At 37.2% G+C, this 25,328-nt stretch overlaps 1 protein-coding gene across 3 annotated transcripts in view; it reads left to right on the top strand.

Moving 5' to 3' along the window:
• Window positions 1-8,574: 8,574 nt before the first annotated feature.
• LOC121320663 (F-box-like/WD repeat-containing protein TBL1X) overlaps window positions 8,575-25,328 on the top strand; it is a 69,440-nt gene continuing 52,686 nt past the window's right edge. For 2 of the 3 annotated variants that reach the window (XM_041259210.1, XM_041259206.1), the window contains exons 1-2: window positions 8,575-8,786; window positions 9,504-9,662. The gene's annotated coding sequence lies outside the window, so the exon portion shown is untranslated. Of the gene's footprint in view, window positions 8,787-9,137; window positions 9,663-25,328 lie in introns of those variants that run through there. The other variant, XM_041259208.1, reaches the window with a different exon arrangement.

The raw sequence follows: 25,328 nt of genomic DNA, 5'->3' as shown, positions 1-25,328 counted from the left end.
CATTTGAAACAAATACTTCCAGTGCTTTCTGCTTACATTCATGTGTGTTGATAGTTGCTGGCCTGTCAGACACCTTTTACATTGCCATCTTTATACTTTGTGGTATCTCTGTCTCCTGTGCAGTGTTCCCGTTGTTGGAATCTGTGTACACCATGTGCTGATAACAGTTATTCATTTTTTTTCAGATAGCCATTCTTTCTATAAATCACAAATTCCTTGATGTGCTGGTGGTGGTTTGTCACTGCTCTGAAGGACAGCCTATTAATATTGAATCCTCTGTGAAGGTTTTATTTGAGGTATACCATGGTAAAAGCATACCAAAGTAACATGGTACATTAGGTGATTCTAACTACATTGTAATGGCAGTTTACAGTTTAAAGATTAACGTTTTGTACGGCATTAACTTCCACTCGGCTTTTCAAATGCTCAACATGGAAGTCAATTGCCCCTATAACAAGTAATTACATTTTACATACAGAACCTTGTGTGGAAATACAGTGTAATTAAAAAATATTTTTCATTTTGTAATTAACCATGTTGTTGCATCATAACCAAATTATCAAGTTATTAAGGTGTAGAATCCAGTTAGCATTAAAAAAAAAAAAAAAAAAAAAAAAAAAAAAAAAAAATCAAAACAAAAAACCTCAATGATAATAAAGCTGGTGAAGTTAACATGTATTAGTACTACGGTAAATTAAACAAACATCACTAAAACAAATTCACCATTCACATCAGTGTGTACCCATTGTAAAGTTATGGATTTCTTGCAAAGCCAGGAATAGATCAGTATTTATTTATTTATTTATTGTGATAAAACATTTGGCTCCAACCAAGAAAAATAAGTAAAAACAGAAAGAGAAGTACCTTGCCTGTACTTTCAGTTCAAGGAGCTTTGCTAATTTAATACTATATATACCACTCATGTTTTTTGTATGTGTAAGTGAAATAATCAAATAAGTGGGAGTACAATATGTGGAAGACAGCTGCATTCTGTATTTGCTTAACCTTTGATTTGTACCTGTCTCAAAACCAAATAAAGCAGGGTCCTCAAACCCCTTGACAGAAAGCTTATACAGCAAGCCTTAATAAATAATGTTCACCTAAAATATGTTATATAAATACTGTAGGGGGTTCCCTGACAGACAAGGAGCAAGCCCTTTAAGACATCAATCACTAAGCCATGCTGTTCACAATTCCATCCCCCAACTCTCTTAAATTCATTTGGCTGAGATGGTGCCTTAAAACAAATACAGTATTTAATATTACAGGCATTTTTACAGCATATATTTTCTATATATTTTACTGTACTTATTGGCACATTGTTATATGTTTTATGATCTCAACAGTGGTGGTGTTTAAATTTTCCACTGCAATCAATTTTATAAACCAAACAGACCAACAAGTTAATTGTAATTGATTGAACAGAATATAACCTTTTTATCCTAGAGGTTATAGCAATCACAGAATGGAGAAATCTATTGTCAAAAAAGCTTAAGAAAACAGAATTTCCTCTGCCAATTTACTGCAAGCTAGTGTTACCACTGTAAAAGAGATCTGGAGTTAGGTGCATAGAGAACATGCTTTGATCCACCGACTTTCGAATCTGCTATGCAACCTGTTAAAAGCGCCTAATCCCTGAAACCATGTTTATAGAAATGCATTCATATCACTAACTTGTGCTCTTTAAGTGTAGGATGTATGCTTAGATATATTTCACCCACACATTTGTGCTCAGGGCAATAAATAATATTTGAAAAGAAGAGTTGAATGGAGTATATAAAATGCCTTGCATTTTTTTGATACACAATGATCTTGTGGTTAACAAGAGGCAAATGTTAAAGTCTGGTTACTATAGACCTTTTCAATTTGAACCATGCAACGCAACGGGGATTCAAAGTTCTTATTTTTGCATTTTTAAAATTACATTTATGACTTTTTCATTTTCTCTTAATCCAATTAGAAATGCTAAAACTGACAGATGTTTATATATATATATATATATATATATATATATATATATATATATATATATTATATATATATATATATATACTAGATACACATTGGTTTGCAGAAGTATTCATCCCTCTGCAAAGTTTTCACATTTTCCTAGCACCTGAACGTATTCCACGACGCTTTGAAATTTGATTTAATGATTTCCATTACATGAGAGTAGATGTTAAAACTTCATGCTGATTGAACTCGGCTCTCACCAAGATAAGCACCAACTAAGATGTAGCTTTACAGTAAACTATTATGATCTAATGCATCTCCATCCATTTGTGTTTCTTTCCATCTGTTGACTTAGATATCTGAAGGCTGAAGTGTAATGGTGGCTCCAGAGATCAGCTTATTTTGCCTCCCCAGCGCATCAGCACACACAACGGCTGCGATGCTGCCTCCAGGGAACAACCACAGTGCGGTCTCCCCAGCGCATCAGCATGACAACCGTCTGGATTGAGCTAAGCAGGGTACATCTCTGGGGTCTTCAAGTGGGCAACTTCTGTCCTCAGTGTTTCGTTGACTAGCTCACGACACCTCAAGTGGGCTCAACAGTGATTCTGGCATCCCAGCATCATCCCCCTCCATCCCCCACTCAGCTCAGCCCAGCTTACGTATCTGTACATCAGCGTTGCTTTCTTTCTATTGTGCTTGAGATCCCCATCCAGAATCTTTCCGTCTCAATTACAGCCAGCTGCTGTTCCTTTCTGCTGCTTCAGGTAAGTTCTTCACTGTGCGATGCAACTTTTGGCCACTGAACCCAACAGCTCTGAGAAACCGGCTTGTAGAGTGTGCCACAAATCCTCGACAACCCACCTCCACTGGGTACACTCTGACTCTCCATCCTCGCTGTTCCGCTTCAGCAGCTAGTTGAATCTATACAAACTACTCATATAGATGCATTCTAATGCATATAGAATATAAAGAAGTAAGATTATCAGTGAAAAACAGATTAATTCCACTTGCATAAGTATTCAACCCCTTTGCTGCTGCAGCTTTAAATCAGCACAGATGCAAATGATTTGTTTGAAAGGTCACAAAATTATTTTAATGTTTTCAGCCTGTGTGTACTCAAAAGTGGTTAAACTTGTAGATAATTTCCCTCAAGTATATAAAGACTGTCAAGCTGCAACTCACATAGTAATCCAACAAAGCAACCATGAAAACCAAGGAGCTTTCGAAACAAGTCGGATAAAGTGATAGAGCAGGAGAATAGTACAAGAAACTTTCAAAGTCACTGATTATCCTTCTCAGCACAGTGAAGTCCATCATTAAGAACTAGGAGATGCATCATACCACCCAGGCACTACCCAGATCAGGTTGCCCTCTCAAACTGAGCAGCCGGGCAAGCAAGAAACTCTTTCTGTCATTCTGACGCCAACAATGACCTTGAGAGATTTGCAAAGTTCTGTGTCTGAGATGAGAGTCAGTGTGCATACATTAAAAATAAGCCGGTCCCTACACAAAGCTGGCCTGTATGGGCGGGTGGCAAGAAAGAAGCCATTACACAAAAAGCCCCATCTTAAAGCACATATGGAGTTTGCGAAAAAGCATGTAGATGATATAGCAGATATGTGGAAAAAAGGTTTTTTGGTCAGACGAGACACTAAACTCCAAGTGTTACGTCTGGCACAAGCCCAACACTGCACATCACTCAGTCAACAGCATCCCAACCGTCAAGCATGGTGGTGGCAGCACCATGTTATGGGGATGCGTCTCTTCAGCAGGGACTGGGAAGCTTGTCAGGATAGAGGGGAGAATGGATGGTGCAAAGTACAGACAAATCCTTGAGGAAAACCTGTTTGAGTCAGCCAAGATTCTGAAACTGGAGAGGAAATTCACATTTCAACAGGACAATGACCCGAAGCACAAAGCCAAAGCCACACTGGAGCAGTTGAACAAGAAGAGAATTAATGTTCTTGAGTGGCCCAGTCAAAGTCCTGACTTGAATCCAATCAAAAATTTATGGCGAGACTTGAAGATTGCAGTCCATCGGTGATCTCCAACAAACTTATCAGAACTGAAGCAATTTTTCCATGGAAAATTAGCAAAAAGTTTAACATCCTACTGTGCAAAGCTAGTAGAGACCTATCCAAAAAGACTCATAGCAATAATTGCTGCAAAGATGCTTCTACCAAATACTGACTTAAGGGGCTAAATACTTATGCAACCAAAAAATTTCATTTTGTACATTTTCTTTGCAAGTTTTGCTGACATATAACCGCCTCCTTGTATAACAGTGCTCAGTAGCTTTGAATAAAAAAAGTTTGTTTGAAAAACTGTCCATACATTATTTGTAGTTCAGCAAAATGTATTATTAGTAATACTTCTGCAAACCACTGTGTGTGTGTGTGTGTGTGTGTGTGTGTGTGTGTATTAACAATACAATGAAATAAGGACCCTTGTGCCTAATAAAGGCGTAGAGGGATCTACCACATTGATTCGGTAGAACCTGTTGAATGTATGTGGAGTAGCCCAGCTTGCCGCAGTACAAATTCCAGTCAGTGATGCATCTTGAAAGAGCTCCCATAACGTGGCCACCCCTCTAGTAGAATGTGCGGCCACCTTCCACGGTGGGGGTAGGCCGGCATTATTGTAAGCTGTCAAAACTGTGTCCACAATCCAGTGGGCCAGTTGTTGTTTCAAGAAGGCTTGACACAGGGTCCTTTCACCATAGCAAACAAAGAGCTGGTCAGACTGATGCAGCACTTTCTTCCTATCCATATAATCTCTCAATGCCCTCACTGGGCAGAGTGAATTCAGTTTCCTGTCCTCCTCCAAATCAATGGGAGGGGGATGGAAAGCCTCTAATTCCACTGACTTGTTGAAGTGGAAAGCCTTAATCACTCTGGTTAGGAACGCAGGGTTCGTGCTTTATGGAATGTATAGGCTCAAACAAGGCCTTAGTGAGAGCCTCCAGTACCATGTCTAGACTCCACTCGGGGAGAGCGTCCATTCTAGGGGGACGCAATCACCGAGCACCCTTTAGAAACCGGGTCGCCAAAATATGGGCTCCCGGGGAAACTGAGTCTATAGGGACGTGGCATGCAGATATAGCTGCCAAGTACACTTTCAACGTAGAGGGGGACCTGCCCACTTCTAGCAGATCTTACAGAAACTGTAAAATAATCACTATGGGGCTGTAGATAGGGTCATAGTCTCTGGCCATACACCACTTCTGAAAATACCTCCATTTGTAAGCATATAATGCTCTTGTGGAGGAAGCCCAAGCATTCTGCAGTGTACTAACTACTGCATCTGAGAGTGGACAGACAGTCCCATTCATGGGCCAGACCCACAGCTGGAGTCTGCCTAGTTGTGGGTGCCAGAGGGTACCTTGCATCTGACTGAGGAGATCCATGCGCAGCGGGTTCTCCCAGGGCTGGCCCTGCAGCAGCTGGCAAAGGATTGAAAACCAGATTCTCCTGGGCCATCTGGGAGACACCAGGACAACTGTTGCTTTCTCTCTCCTAATCTTTTCCAGAAAGGTAGGGAGCAGTGGTATCGGCGGAAAAGCGTATAAAAGCACTTTGGGCATTTCTTGGCTAGGGAGTCGACACCTAGTGGACCTCTGCCACGGGGGAGGGAGAACCACAGGGGGCAATGAGTCATCTCTGCTAAGGCAAAGAGATCCACCTGGGCTTCCCCGAACGATCCCAAATGCGCTGCACCACCTGAGGATGGAGTTGCCATTCTGATGGGTGGGGACCCTCCCTCGAGAGGAGGTCCGCCGCCAAGTTGACCACTCCAGGGAGGTGAACAATAAATGTTTCTGTGTCCAGATCAGCAGCCAAAAGGCTATGCGGTGTAACCCCGGGGACAGAAGCCCACCCTGGTGGTTCATGAGGACATGTCTGTTCTGGAGCACAGGAAGGAAATGCTGGAGTGCAAAGTGCACTACTCGGAGCTCCAGCGTATTTACATGTATGTGCAGGGATGTCCAGCAGCCTGTCCAGGACCTGCTGACTCGTCTGCCTGCCCAGACAGCACCCCAACCCTGTCATCACCACTTGATAGCTGTGTATCACTCACATCACTACACGTTCGCGCAGGTGGGAGGTTTGTCTCCACCACCGTAGGGCTTCCCAAGATGAGTGAGACGCCGATGGTGTCTGCCGATTGTGTAGCTGAAAGGCATTAAGCCACTCTTGAATGGGCCACATATGCATTAACTCCAGTTGGATAGCTGATGAGGCTGCGGCCGGCCGGACAGATTGGAGGATATGGGAATGCAGGACCATCTGGAACCGCCTCTCTCTTAAGAACTCGTCTCCGGTCTAGAATGGGGTGAAAAGGAGGTGGCCCCGCCACGGCCCAGTTTGTCTGCACCCTCTAAAGAAGTGAGCGGTGCCTCTTTGGACGCTCAGTTGTTGTAGACTGTCTCGTTCCCTAGGGCTGAAGTGGTCTGCTGGACAGCTAAGCACAGCGCACATAATGTATGCCCATCCTCCTGGGGTATGTTTGCGACACAAGCAAAGCAGACCGTAAGAAGAATGAAAAAGACTCAAAATGGTGCTGCGCAAAATGCTACTAAATACATGTTAACCATGAGCCATGATGTACAGTCTATGTAAAAATAACTAAACAACATTTGCAGGAAGATGGGTATTACAGACCAGTCCACTCTCCTTTATTCACTGGGAATATCCTGTATTTTGGACCTCTCCCGGGAAAGTTTTTCTCGTATTTTTCTCAAAACTTTACTGTTAAACCCCCTTATGTCAGCAAACCTTTAATGTCTGCAAAATTCATGGCCGGTGTATAAATATTTTTTAATAAATGTAGAAATTAATGTTTACATTATTAATGGATACTGTAAATAAATGAATAAATAGCAAGCCAAACATATTAATTGATTTGGCTGATGCTTTTATCCAGAGCAATTGACATTTGTATACTTATATACAAAAATAATAATAAGAATAATAATTGTTTACAGCAAGACAATAGCACTTCTTCACTTGTAGCATATGTGGAGTAGTGGTTAGATCACTGTGCTCTTGACTGGAAGGTTGTGAATTCCATCCCAGGTAGGGGACACTCTGCTGCTTTACCTAGATTGGTCCAGTAAAACTTAACTGTATAAATGAGTAAGTGTATAGGATTCAAAAATAACGTTGCAATTGTTAATTGGCCTGTATAAGGGTGACTGCCAAGCAAAATAATAATTTTCAGGCCTGGTAGGTACTTGGATGGGAGACTGCTTTGCAATTCCACGTACTTTATACATTTCTTTGGAGTTTTACTCAGTGGTCTAGTTGAGAGTATATGCAGGTAAATGGCATTTACCCACTTTAAATTTGGGCAATATGTCATTTACCCACTTCTCATACAATGAATACAGAGTTTACTTACTTCTTCTCTCCTGTGTTAAAGACGATGTGTTTTAAGGGTGAGTGTCTGTGTTGTGTTCAGAGAATGTGAGCTTCGCTCTTTCTTTGCTCCACTCGGTTCTTTCTTTCATTCCGCTCCCCTCCACCGCTCCAGACAAAATGGCGCATATATATATATATATATATATATATATATATATATATATATATATATATATATATATATATATATATATATATATATATATATATATAAATCGTGTTGCCGATTGCAGATGAAGAGATGCAATATTCAGAAAGGAATGCTTCAACACCCCAGCCCTGGATCTGCAATGCCTGCCTCATCAACTGTCATTTCCCATACACTTACCTTGCATTCTCATTATCTCTTGCTCTCGTTGCCATTATTGGTCTTGTTCATCATCTTCATTGTTGGAAATATATTGCTTCATGCTCTTTCATGTATTCTTATTTGCTTGATGCTTGACAAGGTTGCCACAATTGTTTCTCCTAATTTGGACTTTTGTGTTTAATATCAACAGTTTAAACGGCCATTGCGTTTTTCTAACTTGTTTTTTTTTTTTTACATTGACAATGTTTTTGTTATAGATTGCATATACTGGTACATTAAGTAGGGATGCAGTTTTATGGGATACATAATATTACACAACACAGGTATCAATCGCTTTTTTAATGACCCGCCTTACAGAAGAAAAGTTAATTTAGCCAAAAGTGCTGCATTTAATACAGCTAACAATGTATTCGTAGCAGTAATTAAATTAAATTAAATTAAATTAAATTAAATTAAAAAAAAAAAAAAAAAAAAAAAAAAAAAAAACGAAGAAATGACAAAGCAACACATTATCACCTGATTATGTTGCCCAATCAAAGTCTGATTATTGTGGCAATTGCTGGGCTTAGTAACTACTGGCTTGATCAAAAATTAAATTGAAATACTTACACGAAAATATAATATGTTTAGTGAATGAGGAATGGAGAGGTATAAAAGCAAATTATGCCTTGAACCCTGTCATTTCACATGTTTTTTTTTTTGTCTACGGTTCTCTCACATTGAGGCACATTGTCATTAAACAATTTTTTTTGCATTTAGATCGTCCAGAACGATTAGCTTGACCTAGAGCTTATTCTCATCTGAAATTCCTCCGTGTGTTAAGTCGATGTGGGAAATGGATGACATGCATTTCTAACACTTCTGCAAATTTGTTGCGCATCTACCAAAAAGTGCTTGGTATCAAAGGAATGTGTCACACTAATACAGAGCTGTAATGATGTCAACTTGTTATTTACTTTCCAAAAATGAATGACTGACCAAGGCGAAAAGGGAATCAATCAACCACAATGTGACCGTACAGGCGAAAAAAAACAGCGCGCACTCACACAGACACACCACGGGCGAGGTGGGGGAAGGGAAGCACATGGAACAGAAAGGAGGTAATATTGCATCATGTAAAGACTGTAGTTTGGTCTTCATTTTACAGTAAATATGTTTGTGTTTTCTAAGATTTGTTTATGATTAATTAAAAATTCAATTTTTGAGAAATGTGACTCATTATTAAACAGTGATAAACTAATCACTTTCTCATTTATGCTGATTCATATTCTCGCACATGCATACCAGTGTTATTTACACAACCCACAGACATTTTGAGACAACGAGGTTATGTCCATATTGTATTTTTGAGTAAGAATTGGTGGTACGTTGATGCTAGTAATTGTAGGCTGTTAACTACGGGTTGTGTATTACAGTACGTTTGTCAAAATTAAAATAAATCATGGGAAGCTTTTTTTGAGGGTGGAGGGTGTATGCTGCTGTAAAATACAATGCTATTATGATTTGGTCATTTCGAATTCTATATCATTCTATGTGGTGCATGTCTTTTTTTTTCTAATTATTGGCGTGTGGGAATTGTGCTTGGTTCATCCAGGGTTTAGGTCATTTGCAGATTTTACCCTTTTGGTCACTGGCTGTTGACTGTCTCAATCAATCTCTCTCTCTTTCTCTCTCTAAGGTCTTCTGTACGTAGCTGCACACACATACACACACTAACTCTGGAAATTAAATAGTTAGCAGCACCTCCTGACTTCATTCTTCTTCAAACTTGACTATTGTTTTTTTTTTTTTTTTTCCTCCGATTTTGCGGATTACAGGCATTTAAGCACATACAGGAACCGTAAACCGAGAGTTATAACGATGAATGTTATGTGAAGAAAGTCTGCATTTTTCTAACTGAAGTTGGAACCTCTTTCTTCCTGTGCTAGTGGAAGCGAAAGCTGTGGCATATAAGCGCACACACAGTCAGATTTAAGGTGAGTGAACATTTTCTCTCTCTCTAACAGATGGTTCTGTAAAGTTTAAGCAATTAAAGGAAATCCCCCGTCAGATTTATGATAATGCAATATGCTCTAGTTTGACTTGTTAGTTTACTTTTAAGATCTGAGTTCTAATAGTTAATTTAGATGTGATCTTGTTAATTAAAATTGAAAGCAAGTAGATTATGGTGATTTATTCATATGGGTATACTAAACTGAAACGCCATCCCTTACTTAAACATTTGTTCTTATATGGAAATAGTTAAGATGTGTCAGCTCCACCTCTTGGCATTATACTGCTAGAGTGCATTTATTGCAGAGGTGTAATTGTATTAGTAATTCAGTGTGCATTTGCGTTTTGTTCTGGTGTTATTTTGTTACGTTTGTCAAGTAATGTGGCAGAGAACTAAACATACTGCCGTACAGTGTAAACTAGGTTGGTGGGGGGGAGGGGAAGCACATTGATCTCTCCTAGCAGACAGCGTGTTTGTGTGTTTAAGTGATTGTTGTTTTTGTGCAAGAAAAAGGCACCCGCATTACTTTATTGTATTTTATTTAAAGGTTATGATCATCTGCAAGTAGTCAGCATTTTGTTGTGGATCTTTTGTTTTGTTGTTGCTCCTGAGGGTACAATACAATTTGGTCCAGTTCACCAATAAACTTGTGAAGTAGCACACAGTGTGGACCTCAAGAGAAGGCTTTTGAACTACACATTATGCTGTAGTGTATTTCATTAGTAAGAGTGAAAGTAGATCAGCAAGTCACAGATGTTTTGGCAAATGTTTATCAGTGGTTTATCTTCACAGCTTGGGGATGCACATGTTGGGCTAACAACCAATAAACATTATATTATATTATATATTACAATTACCTTATAACCCATTTAATGTCACCTGTTACACATGTGCAGAATGATGGAGCTGTGTAGTGAGAAAGATGGCTCTAAACTTGAACAGTACTTAGAAGTATTGTAAAAAAAAAAAAATTGTAATGATTGGGTGGAAAAGGTACATAATGAGACAAAACAACAAGCAAAATGGCTCTGTCATGTGGTATTTGCTGTCTATATCATAGTCTGGAATATGTGTACATCTGTCAAGAAGTGTATAATAAGTGAACCACAGATTGTCTGGCCATAAAGATGGAAATTAGGAGCAGATTTTTGTCTTAAGTCACACAGCTTGTCCTGTTCATCTCTCAAAGCTTGCTTCTCTCAGATATTGTCTCCAGGTCACCTGGTACTCAGTCCTGTTTTTCTTTGCTGGCTGTGAGCTGTGACTTGTCTCCTTGTGTTAAAGTCTACTTGCTGACTGCATGCAATCACACATCCATTGCATGTAAATCTCACTTTCACCTGTGAGTGTTAAGAGTATGATTTTCTGGTGATTATGATGGAAACAGACAGTCTGGGTTTAATGTGTGAATAGTGTGATATCCACTGTCACGTTAGATGGAAATAATGTATGTTTTTTTTTTTTTTTCCTGTTGATAAATACTATGTACTACGGGTCACTCCAAATGTAAACTGCATTACCTGGATATGGACTATAATATTAGGGAAAACGTTGTTAACTGGGCAAAGGTGATTTAAAAAAATCAAATGTCAGGTAAAATTTGAGGTTACTTAAAGACATTCGTTGATAGTTAATGTATGCCATCATACTTTTACGGAATCGTAGGCAAAACTGAAATACTGCAAGCATGAAGAGCCTAAAGCTTTATACACCAAAGCATGATTTGCACAGTACTAAAAATCAGATGCCCTCAGCTGTTCAAAAGCAGAGGATGTGTAGCAACCAACCTTCCAGATGTGGACTAATTTTAACAATGCAAGGTCAGTAAATTCAAAACGGAAAGCAATGTTGTGGCCAGAGAGGGCACTTTTGTGCATAATCTGTTAACAATGATCACTCGTCCAAGTAACTCTTACAATATGGAGGAAGAGTGAAGCATATCAACCGAGTGCCTTTTCATTTCATTGTACATTATTTTGCAAAGACGTCCAGCACCCTGACCATGTCCCTTGAGTGATATGTACACATATCTCAAAATGCTTTGTTCAAAGCATTCATTATTTTAAGAGTTGCTTATTCTGTTTTATATTTTCACCTGTTCCTAATGTAGTTGTGCCCAATTATAGCGTTTTACTGAACTGTAGAATCTCAGGACGGAGTGTACCAATTTTAATATTGTATTATGGGTTATTATAAACGCCATTGTTGCTTTGAGGTGAATACCCCGGAATTGCTATATCAAATCTAACATAACACTGGCATGGTCATTTCGTCCGGGACTAAAACAACACAGGATGCTTGAGTTTGAAATTTTACAAACTATCTGGGATAAAAAGAATTGGACGATTCGCACAGGATTAAACTTCACAGATAGACGATGCAAATTACAAGGCCACCTGTTTATGTGGTGTTTTTAAGTCCTGTGCAAGTCTGGTATAAGATGTAGTCGGGTGTAGTTCAGCGACAGACATTGTTAGTTTCAGAACAGTTATACCCTGGTTTGTAGGCATGCTAACCAAAGTTTTAAAAACCATTTTCTTACCTCTTTGCTTGTTTTTGTTATTTTAAATTGGGATGGAGATACGTCAAGGGCAATGCTGTAGATGAAAAACTGCTGTTACTTCACTTGAAGTTCGAATTTGCTCCAGTCGTTAAGCTGCAATCAGCTGATAATAACGCTAATAAAGCGAGTGAGCTATTTTTAAAACTTTGTTTGAACCCTGCTGGGGATGTAGTCTGAAACCAGTATAATGAAGCTGTTTCATAAAAAAATCTAGACACTGTGTGGACTGAACCATTTAGTTCACTGGTCATGTTCATCCTAACCTAGAGTTATTGTTTCCTAAATGAAAACAACAATTCTGTATTTTACATCTAAAAATCTGTAGGGTGTCATTCAGAAATTATAGGGTGTGTGCATTAGGCCAAAGCTGAAGAGCTTTAGGGCCATTCAACAAAAATGTAAAGTTTGTTGCATTGAATAAGTAATACATAATTTACTGACAAACCCAAGAGTTTTTAAATATCGTCTCGATATTAGGATATCAACACAAAAAGCTGCGTGATCTGTGGTTTTATTACAAAATATAGTGAGAGGGATATAAACCGAAATAAAATAAGAAACAAACTGGGATGAGTTGTTGTATCTACATTGGAGTCTGGTGTTGTTATTCAGTATGTGGTTGCGGGAAGCATTTGGGTACCTATTCCTTTTTTTTACAGCACTTGTATTTTAATTTAATTGGTTACACACTTTCTCATATTGCAGGGTTAAGTTCCACACTATGTTGTCTGGCTGTCTGTGATTCTACTTGCAGATCATGTATAGGACAGAGTCAGTGCTTGAATAGACATGCTCTGGTGCAGTGCCAGCAATGAGCTTTTAAGCAGTGTTTCCTTCTGGTTTTACCCAAGGTAAATGTGGAATCCAGTGTGTTGTGTGGTTTTGGTGAATTGTTAAATAGAAATAGAACTGGTATTGGGTGCAAATCAGTTCAGTTGTCATAAATAGGTTTTGATTGATAATACACCAATTGAATGGGTTTACATTATGATGTAGTTTTTTAGTTTCTATAAGTAGTGAGTAGTTGTTTCTTGTTGAAAGAAATGCAGTCCTTTTCTTCATATATACGTTTGGTTTATTCAATATATACAGGTCTAATTCCAGAAACAAAAAGAACACTCAAAGAAAAAACGGAACAGATCACACTTTCATATGCAGACTGCACGGTGCAAAACTTAAGTTCAAAACATAACAGAACAAAATAACACAATTCAATACTGTAGGTTTGATCCTCCAGGACTTTCTCGATCGACAAGTCTCCAATACTAGCCTTAATGAAAGAGAGAAGTGAGCTGAGCTGAGTGTACCGTGATTAAGTAGCCACTGACCTCAGCCCCACCCTCATTTCTTCTCTTTGTGGGTTCAATCACCCACACAACCCCCTGTGGAGAGTTTCATGTACGTGTCGTAAAGAAAACTGATTCTGGCTCACAGTGCCTAAGATGGTGTTGTCTTGGTGTGGGCCTTTGTTCCTTTATGTTTAATCTATGTTATCTCTTGAGCGCATCGGTTCCTCCAGTAATGTGTGATTGTTTTTATTCCAGCAGTCAGAGGGTCGTCGTCAGTGCAATGCAATCTTGCAATCTTGCAATCTCGCATTTACCAGTTACTATACCTCCTCTGATAATCTCCTTTTAAAACTAACAGAGTGTACAAACCTGCAAACAAGTGTATCTTATATTGCATTCAAACTTCTTTCCATGTTATCCAACATATGCCACTTTTAGAAATAAAGGTGTGGGGGGGGTCCTACCGCGACAGGGTCACCCACGAGGTACCGAGCCGCCTGCTGTCCTCTTCACTGGGTATAAACTCTGTATACTCCCAAGTCTAAACTATCATGCTCTTGTCATTACAGTATGTGTAAATATTTGTCATGCATGGTAGTTATGTGTCTCTTGTGTTTCAGGCTACAAAAATAATCTTAAAAGAGCAAGTTTCTCCAACACATTAAGAAGACCAACGGTTCTTACTGTGTTGGATCCTGACTTTGCCAAAGTTGGGTTTAAGGAGGCATATACAATGGGCACATTTTTTTATGTCCTTGTAATCTAAAATCTAATCCTACTCTGTGGTCATATAAACGGATCATCTAGGCTGGCCATAAGAATTTGAATGTTCAAAATGTACTTGTAACGCTGGTCTAAATCTGGAACTGCAGTACCACAAGTAATTTCTAAATGTTTTAATTTTATTTTAGTTCACTGTTGCTATAGTGGGCACAGATTGATACCTGATCCATTCACTTAACGCAGGAGAGGTCAGAAGGAATGATTGAAACTGAAAGCCTGCAGTGGTAGGCACACATTGTCTGTCTTTTGTTGTGAAGAAAATCTAGGGGTCTTCGCTTTATTTTATGTATAGTCAATATATGCATATATCTCAAATACAACTCTATACCTGCTGGCCATTTGTAAATTTCTGTGGAAAACAGTGAACCCACATTTAAAGTAGTAATTGCAAACATTTTGTGGAAAACTGTTTACATTGCCTTTTTGGAAGTGAGAATAAAAATATAGAAACAAGATTGCAACTGTGTTCAATCTTAAAGGAACTTCAGTCACAGGAGATCAGTGCCAGCAGGGAGTTTTATTGACATATTCAGTCAAACACATTAGGGTTAGGGTTAGTACCATAGAAGAGTCACATTTCATGTATTAGAAAGAATGTAGTACAGTTTTACATTCGCCCGTCTTTCTGCACCAAGTAAAGAGCGTGGCTCGTCTTTCTGCACCTATGCCACCTGGTCTATAGTTATATAGTTTTTATTATATTTTTTGACAGTTGAGCTAGGCTAAATTCAGCCATGAAGAGTAGGGCACCTTACCAGCAGCGATTTTTAGGGTCACGATATGGTACATATCACGATACGATACATATCACAATACAGAATCACACAATTGTCTCATTTGCTTGTTGAAGTGTGCAATAACACTGGTAAAGCACTTTTGGTCAGATATGCTTCACAACCGGTTTTCCTTTTGTTTCCTGTTTATTCTTTAAAATACATGGATTTAAAACAGAATTACAAATCAGGGCTCCAGACAAATCCGATTGCTAGGTGGGTGCCACTTCAGGAGCAAGTTGGTTGCGATCATATTCAACTGCTTAAAATACAACAACTTGCTAAGACACTGAAGTGTCGTAAAACAGTAACTTAATCCCTGTACCCACTCATTTGTTGCCACATTCTGCTGAATGGTTAATCTATTTATATTTTAATTATTTTGCAAGTGTTGTGTCTAGAACTGGTGACTGCACCTTTGATTGTGTACAGTTGTGAAATGGCATACTGCAGCTCCCATGCTCAGTGTTAGTGAAGATTGACATCATGTAGCACATACAGCTGTCATGATTACACATTAGTTTATTTTTCATTAAAAACAAGTTTAAATTGTAGTGAGTTGGTTCTGCTATTTACAATATTATACTACATTTTTGCACTCTTAACACGTTTGGTCACAGCTTGCATGAACCTACCATATTCTGCTGGTGTTAATACAGCACCTATCTGCACTTACAAACATTTGTATTCAATGAAATTGTTGTTATTAATATTAGTTTATTTACTACACTCCTTCTCCCACTTCAGTTTATTAAAACATGTGATGTGTCCCCCCCCCCCCCCCCCCCCATAACAGACTAATGTCATAGTGCTTTCATAAATATTGACACATGCTTTTAAAGGAAGAGGAAGCATTTTTGAGTTATAGGCGGCAATGCGCCTTACCCCAAAAACAGTTTACAATTTTTTAAAAAAATTTTTTTGCTGCATTTGCAGTCTGGAGCCCTGTAATAAATAATAATAATAATAATAATAATAATAATAAATAATAATAAAACTTAAATAAAAATGTGCACAGTTCTTGGAAACAAAAGTTTTTCAAAAGTTTTTAATCTGACAAAAAACAGTTCTCCTAAATACAGATTATATTTAAAACAAATATAATAATTTTTATATTTTGAGTGATCTGTATGTTCTGGTTCGCAAAAATCCACTGGATTTTAAACCGTCAAGAGCAGGTTGAGTTTTGCCATCTCCCTGATGAGATTATCAACATTAATAACTCTCCTCCGCTCAGCTTTCATTTCAACTAGCTGCTGGCAGACTTGACAAAAACACCCTTAACAGAGCGATTGGCAGTTGAGGCTGCTAGAGTGAATTATAATAAATACTATTATGTAATTATCAGCGTAGACACAAATTAGGCCCTGTCCACACTACATAACTTGAAACTGTTCTAATTAATCCAGCTCAAAGTGTCCACACTAAGTACCGTTTCATGTTTAGTCTGGCTTACTTTATACACACACTGTTAGAATAGTTTGGTTACAGTTCCTAGCAGCGCAATGAACGGTGGAAATTAATACTATAGTATCCCACCATGCACTGTATTTTATTTTAAAATAATGTGTTATGCCCCATATTAAGAGGTCCATATTCCTAAAAAGAAATAAAACAAGTATTTTGGAGAAAGTAAATGCGCACTTACACACACAGTTTTTGGGTTCTATTTTTAATCAGATGAAGTCCCTTTAAACAAATTGAACTGATACTGTTTCATAATTTAAACTGTTAATTACAAAACAAACTTTGTTTTTACCTTTTATGTCTTGCGCCTAATTCTGGTCCCCTTAATTTGTCAGCTTTGATTGAAATAAAATTATGTGAATTGTTTATCCCAGATCGTACTTTTAACTGTTGCCTAATTTAACAGTGTGGTTTTGTTATTTTTTTTTTCCCCACTAGTTTAACAGAGATGTCCTGACAGGTTTTTATTTAAGCATAAAAATTAATGCCCTTTGCGGAGTGTACACTGATAGCAAGTCCCCAAATATACCACAAAACATTTTGGGACATTGGAGAATATATAAAAAATGCAGTTCTGTACTACAGCGCCCACACTTCTCCAGACTCGACTACGTTCTGAGTTTAACCCTTTGAGACGGCCCATTTTATAATTCTGATCAAATTTGATCGATAATGTAATTGCTTACTAAGCGGTGACGAGTCTTTTTTTTTTTTTTTTGTCAATTAGCATAAAAACCTTCGTCAGACTTCCAAGTCTCCCAAAATGTAAACATTTACTGTAGTGAAATATGTGTGACAAACTTCAGGCATGACAAACCAATCAAAATGTTTTTCCATTTTTAGGGTTTTTGGAGGCAGTGCAGCATTTCAGTATCAATGGTTGCAGTGTTTACTCGAGATTACCGTAAACAATGGCATCAAAGCCCAATTCTTTTACCAGAGGGGTTTCTAAATTGTTTTGCAAGACCCACAACGCTTACTGATCCAAAAGAAATACAGTAGAAGACATTTTTATAGAAGATGTTGATGGAATGAATGCCAGAAGGAGAATAGCCCCTTGAATTATGAACTTCACTCTGAAGATTCTGAAGTAGATGAGCCTGTGAACATTCTGGTTTTTCTTGTTTTCAATGTTAGTTATGTGAAATAAGCCCTGGTTATAAATAGACCAATGTGTATAAGGATAGTACATTGCTTAGTTGTTTGGTGTAGGCTAATGTGTTACGATTACAATATTGCATTAGACTTTGCTGTTTAGTGTTACCCTTTTTATTTAATTTTTAAAAATTATTTTATTACATTATTGGTTCGTTTTTCATTTTGGCATGTATGAATTTGGTCCAATGTATTATATTACTTCTATAGCTATTAATTAGTCATTATAATTTAGTATTTATTTATATTGAAAATGTGATGGTTTTTTAAATATTTTACAGACAAAATGCACTTAAAGTATTTTTTCTGAAAACAAAAGTTGTTAAAATATAAATATATATATATATATATATATATATATATATATATATATATATATATATATATATATATGATGTGTTGCTCAGACATTATTAATATTCTAACATATGTATGTACATAAGTATATAGACGATATTTGTTATGAATTAAAAAATATTTTTTAAAGCAATTAAAACAAAGGGTAGATGTGCGTGTTTTTTCTACTTTTGTTTTGTTTTCTAGATGGGCTAATTAAGATTGTACTCGATGTCAGAGTGTAATCCTTGGTATGTCCAGGTGCTACAGACACTCAGCTTTTCAAAAAGGTGTCACACTCATTGCTGTAAATAGATATATACATTAACTCACATAATAAGCTAAAACCCTGCCTATCGCTTCTCAAAAAGGTAAAAATGTGCACCTGTCAAACAATTTTGTATATAATCAAGATTATACATGATGTTAAAATATAATTTCAGATTCTAGTTCCTGCAGTGTTTGGCTACCACTGATAACTTTTACATATTTTAAGTAGGAGATCAGTAAATTCCACTGATGGGGACATTTCTAAAGAAAAATGAATTTAAGTGGATTTTTAAACTTTTGTGTCACTTTCAAACTAGGTTAGTATGGGTATACTTGATCATAGAATAAAATCATTATTTAGTAATCTGCAGAGTAACAACTTTTTAGAACTGTACAATAATAACATATACTTGAAGTAGATATTTGGTCTGATACATGCTCTAAAGTTAAGTCATCTCAGTGGCCCCTCAAAATGTTAGAAATCTCACAGTCTACAAAGGGTTAAAGGCAACTAAAACAGTTTAAAGGCATAGTGAGGACAGGGCCTAAGTGCATGCTCTTCTGTTAACAGATCAAATATTACTTGCATTAAAAAAAAGTGTATCGATACAGGGGTCACTGTATTGGTAATCGTGTCGTCAAGAAAAATATCACGGTTCAATCGACACACCCCTACTGAAGTTTCATAATGCTTTAGATTCAAAGTGATTGTGAAAATAAAAAGCAAGAATAATTAGCTTCCTAGTTGCTAACTTTATAGCCTTTGTCTCCATGTTACCCTGCAGGCAGTACTTTGTATACAAAGCTTTATGCTCTAAATCAATAGGTTTGCAGTGATAGGTATGTTCATATGCATTGTAAATGTACTAGTTTGTTTATCAGACAAGAGTGGTTTTCTGTGTCATGTTGGGTGCATTTACTGTACTGTATGATGTTTACCCTTCTCAGGTTGTAGGTTATATAATGAACTGTGCAAGTCAGAAAGAGTACCTTATTTTATACAGTACCAGTCAAAAGTTTGAGTAGACTTGCTGGAAACTAGGTTTTTTCATAATTGCCAATGTTTTACGTCGTATATGTTTCTGTAAATACTTGAAAATGAAAACATGTTACAATATACAAAACATAAGGAGTATCAAAGCAATGTTCAAGAAAATTGAAAATTGTCTCTAAATCTTGGATTCCTCAAAATAGCCACCTTTTGCCTTAATAACAGCCTCCCAAACATGAGGCATTCGGTTAACAAGTTTCAGCAGGAAATCACCCGACATGTCTTCCCAGCTCTTCTGCAGCAATTCCCAGAGATGTAGAGCACTTGTGGGTAGCTTTGCTTTGACTCTTCTGTCCAGTTCATCCCATACAGGTTCTATGGGATTGAGGTCTGGAGACTGGGCAGGCCAGGTCATTAGATTGAGTTGTCCTCACTTTCCTTCTTCGCCAGATATTTCTTGCACAACTTTGAGGTGTTTCGGGTCATTATCTTGCTGAAGAATGAAGGACTGCCAAACTAGCTGTAATCCTGATGGAATGGCATGCCTCTGAAGTATGCTGTGATAGCCATGCTGGTTGAGCTTGCCATGGACTTGCTAAAGATCACCAACTCTTTCACCAGCAAAGCAACCCCAGACCATGACACTGCTTCCTCCATGCTTGACAGTGGGAACCACACATGCAGAACTCATGCGTTCACCCTCTCTGCGTCTTACAAATACTCGGAGGTTGGACCCAGATATTTCAAATTTTGACTCATCGGTCTATGAGACCGACTTCCACTCCTCAAACGTCCAGTTTCTGTGTTTTTTGACCCAGGCAAGTCTCTTCCTCTTATTCTGCACTCTTAACAATGGTTTCTTTGCAGCAATTCTTCCAGTTAGGCCAGCTTCACTCAATCTCCTCAGTTAATTGGCGGTTTCGCAGACTTGTGACTCAAATGAACTTGTTCTCTGATTCTGAGGTCACCCTTGGCCTGCATGACCTTGTTTGATCCTCATGAGTGCCAGTTTCTTCAAATCGTTTGATGGTCTTGGCCACAGCAGTTACAGACACTTGCAAAGTTCTTGCGATTTGTCTTAAAGATTGACCTTTATTTCTTAAGGTAATTAGTCTTTTTTCTTTTCTTAACTGAACGTATTTTGCCATTTTCTACCTCCTTACATTCAGGAATGACAAACTTGTGCCTATGCTACCTATATTTATTGTAATCATAGACCCTCACCTGTTAACAATAATTGGTGACAAAAGTTTAATTAGGTAACATGCTAGTTAACTCAGAGATCATCTAACAAAGACACTTTTACACTTAGGCCAGTGTTCTAACACTGTGTTATATACATTTCAGACTTTTAACTGACTTGGGCTTCAGACTGTAATCCCCTTACTTTGGGTGACCATTTCATTGAAATTGACAACATTTACATTTTCATTTAAAAATAAAATTTTTGAATGCAATTCACTTATGATTATCAGCTTATATAAGTACACGTATAATATAATGAAATATTAAGTGTTTATAGACACGTTTATTCAGTTAAAAGCATAGATAATCATGAAAAACCTGGTTTCAAGCAGGTGTACTCAAACTTGACTGGTATTGTATATTGCTTTTAAAACTGTTTAATCATGTTCTATCGCTATGAGCTATACAATTTACATTGAAATGGTTAACGCATAGCATTTGTGGTTATTGCTGAAGGATCTTTTTTTCCAAACCACTGCTATATTGCTGTATCAGGCATAGGTGCCTAACCCATAGGGCAGAGGGGGCAAGTTCCCCACACTTTCCTCAAAGATGGGGTGGTAAACTATATTTTGCCACTCCACTTTTTTCACTCTGTGTGTACACACTATGCCTTAAAGCAGTTTAAAATGTAAAAAATAGAAAGGCACTCCAAGGATGCCAGAAGAGCTACATTGATCTGCATTGTGTTACAACATCTAACGTTTGTGGTTTTAGGATGGAATGACTGAAGGAGCAGCCGCTGTGGAGTTAAGTGGAAACTATAAAAAATGGTTACTTAAATATAGGCTAAGTAATTGTTTGTTTTATTTGTTTTTTATTCTCTACATTGTGTTAATTGAAAAAATGAAAGAGAAAATCAGACTGCTTTTGCTGTTATTAAACACTAGTGATAATCTGAAGCGTGGTATTTCAAAATGACAGAAACCTGTTCTTACATTAGTGAAGTAGGCTACGATATGTTTCCATTCATTGTCGTTATTTATTGAAATGAATGTTCAGCTTTCATATTGAAAGTTGTTCAGAATTTGTTGGCATTGTTTAAGACATTTTTCAAGTCAAGTGCGCTTATTTGTATGTAAAAAAAAAAATAAAAATAAAATAACAATAAGGTTGTAGTCCTGCAACTAAGTTTATACTGTTAAATGTATATGTTTTAAAATTAGTGTTGTTAATCTAAAAAAGTGTTTAACACTTTTTTTAAGCTGCATGTGGTAACTTTTCAACAAAGTTAGGCGCCTATGGAACCAGGCCCATATTTTGGTATGTTTATTCTTAAGTGGCAGTTTCTTCTATATCGGTGCATGTTTGCACGGGGTGGATGATAATGGACCAGCCATGCCTGCTGAGTAATTTACTGTATCTCCCCAAATCATACAAATAAAGCTGCATTCTAGATTTGTGAATTAAATACAAAAAATGGCAGTCCACCATTAAGAAGTGTGTGTCATGTCTGCAGGGATATTCCGTTAGTTATATTTTATTAATTTTTTGTCACTGCTGTTTTATTGATCTCTCTCTCTCTCTCTCTCTCTCTCTCTCTCTCTCTCTCTCTCTCTCTCTCTCTCTCTCTCTCTATCTATATATATATATATATATATTATATATAATAAATATATAATAATATATATATATATATATATATATAATATATATATATATATATATTATAATATTTTTTTATAAAAATAAATTGCTTTAAATTCTGAAAATGTGATGCCCTTTTTTCTTGTGTTGTCCATGTCTTTTAAATATCATAGATTGTAATTTAGAGCTGTTAGAAACTAAAAGTAGACAAACGTGTTAGCTAATTGTGTCATCATCACACTATTTTTAGATAACTATCTTCTGCTGGACCCAAATACCTATATATAGGTATTCAGCCAACATGGTGACACAAACTGTGTCACCATGTTGGCTGGAAATTCAAGTGTGAAATGCATACTAAAAAAAGGCAGAGCTATTTAGGCTTTCTTTGAAAATGAGAGGGAGAGAAAGATGCACACACACCTCTATACTTATTCATGGACCGATTCACTAGAATGAAGCAGATCAGTCAAGTTATTTTGCTGTAAACTGCTTAGTTTGTTAAGCCTAATGATCTTTTCCGGCCCCTAAAATTTGTATTGAGTAACAAATTAGACTACTGAACAGTCCCGCCCCCCCCATTCCTCACCTAAGAATCCAAGTGCACCTCATTTTTATATTAAAAGTAAACTACTCATCTGGCTAATCCTGGAGTTTCTCGATGAAGCTGGGTCTCATTGGTGTCTTGGTCTCATACAGTAGCTGTGTGGCCTAAATAAATATAGGCCAGTGGGTTTATGATAAGCTAATCAGGTTTGGAAAAGAATGATTAGTACTACTGGATTAAACCAACAAATGCGTTGTACTTGATGATTGAAACATCAAGAAACCTGTTCATTGCATAAGTGCTTTTGCTACCTGTTAATTTGTTATTAGTGTCTGACCTGCGCTAATGGGGCTGAGATACAGGTAACTAGGATAAACAGTAGAAAAGTGTACGAGTTGGATGTTCATTATGTATTTTGATTTGAAACGTGTCGTTCATGTAGAATCTGTGACATTATGAACGGACTTGTAGAAACAGTTTTACAATAAGGAAATGATCAGGAAGACTCCTCCTACTGAGATATCTGCCCCTGGCGCTCTCCATCAGCTGGTTGAATTGAAGCAGAGAAGTACAAAAACAGTAAAATACCATTGGCATTGAAGAATAATGTCAAATGCTTATATTAGGTGGATTCTTTCAACTGAATGTTGTAATTGCTTACAGCCATAGACAGTGTTCTTCATTTGTTTATTAATATACTGATCAATGATTTTAATTTTTTTTTCTCTGTCTGTTTTACGTCATATTGTACTAGATTAATTATGGATAATCTAGAATGTTTTGTTTCCTCAAATTAATAAAGTGCTTTTATTTTAAAACATCTAGGTTTTTACTAGTTTGTTTGTTTACAACATACGGCAAAACTGAGCTTCATTTTGCCCATATATTTGGTCTGCTTTGTATGCATACATTGTTCATTCTGTACAATTGTAGTCAAAAGCAAAACAAGATCATTTATGTCTTTGGGATACTGATGAAAATAGAGACATTTAATAGCAATGCTTTCCCAGTACCTGCATTGTGTAATTGAGAAGGTACAGTATAGAGCATAATAATCTTAGAAAAGAAAGAAAAAAAAATCTTCTTTGTCACAATACCGGTATGTGATGCATAGTTTCCTATCTGTGAGGTAGCTTTTTTCTTTTTTTTTTTTTGCTAGTTAAGGTAATGCCCCAGGGAAAGGCAGGGTGTTCATTGCAGTTAATTAAGACAAAAGTACACCAAGTCCAAAATGTATAATCCAGTTGTCTTGAAATTTTATGTTATACAGTCTGTCATTTCTACCTTTTGAACATGAGCAGGCAGACGAGTTTTGGCACATTTAGTCTGGTTTAGTTTCAGTGTGCCCTGTGCAGCTGAAGCTCTTGTATAATCTGAAATGTCAGACTGTGGGGATGTGCAGTGAGCTGAGTATACAGAGGGGGAAGGGATGAATGAAGTCAGCTATTATTGGATTGTCTGATCTCTATGGAGCCACTGCTGCACATTAGTTTGACACTCTGTTTACAACATATTTGTGAAATAACTGTTTCCTGTAAGACTTGCTGAAGACAGATCTGCGCTTCTTAAATTAGCAAGTTAAGGTCACAAGGAAAGCAGCTGGTTATGGCGAATTAAAGCTTGCTAACCTCGGGAGTAGTTTATGTTTAACCCTTTGCAGATGGCCAATTATAATTTCAACCGAATTCGATTGACGTAATTGCTAGCAGCATGGTGACTGGTGCTGTTGTGTTTTTTTTCTTACTTTTTTTTTTTTAAAAGCTCGTAATTGCTAGAATTTGAATCTGAAACATTGTTTTTTTGCAATTAACAAAACACTGGTGTTTTTTTTTTTTTTTTTTTACAGTTTTAAAATCCACCTTCCGAAGGTTATTGGGTGGTGTGTTTTTCTATCTAGATGTGTTCATTGTGAAGGGGATATTGTGGAAGTGGTAGTGTGCACTTATTTCACAATCCTCATTTTTCACAATATCTTAACTAGTTGTCATGAGACATGGTATTAATATAATATAATAACATTTTTACAGAATATCATATTCTGTGGATAAATGGGGGTTTCTGCCAGTCCATACATCACTCTGTTTCTGTAGCACCTACATGTTTGTGTAAACAGTGCTCCCCTTTATAAGACGGCCCGTTATACTGCAGAACAGGTTATAACAGGTCATGGGAAAGGATGATGGGAAATGTAGTTCTGAGAGGCCCATGCGGGTACATGGGAAGCCATCTTGAGGCAGGGAATGCAATTTAAAAGTTTAAAAAAGTGGTCAGAATAGTAGAAAAAAAGAAATTAAAACAATATACACACTTTATGTAAACAGTTGTAGCAACACATGGGAACATGCAACACAATAAAATAAAAAGGTCCTAATGTGCCTTTTAAGTATGGCTCCCGACTACAGTGTTATAAAGGGGGAGCACTGTGTATGGAGAACTGATTACCAAATTGTGATTAATCGTTTCATTGCTAATTCTGTTCCTATCCTGTTGATATGTCTTGGCTATCAACTTGTTCATCGTACTTGAATTGGGTTGAATTTTAAACTTACAGCTAGCAGTTACTGACATACTTGTTTACAATCCCCAGATTATTTATTTATTTATTTATTTATTTATTGGTTATTTCCCATACATTACCTTATG

The sequence above is a fragment of the Polyodon spathula genome, chromosome 9 (genome assembly GCF_017654505.1).
Source record: "Polyodon spathula isolate WHYD16114869_AA chromosome 9, ASM1765450v1, whole genome shotgun sequence".
NCBI classification, from domain to species: Eukaryota; Metazoa; Chordata; class Actinopteri; order Acipenseriformes; family Polyodontidae; genus Polyodon; species Polyodon spathula.
This window is presented reverse-complemented; position numbering and strand designations above follow the sequence as displayed.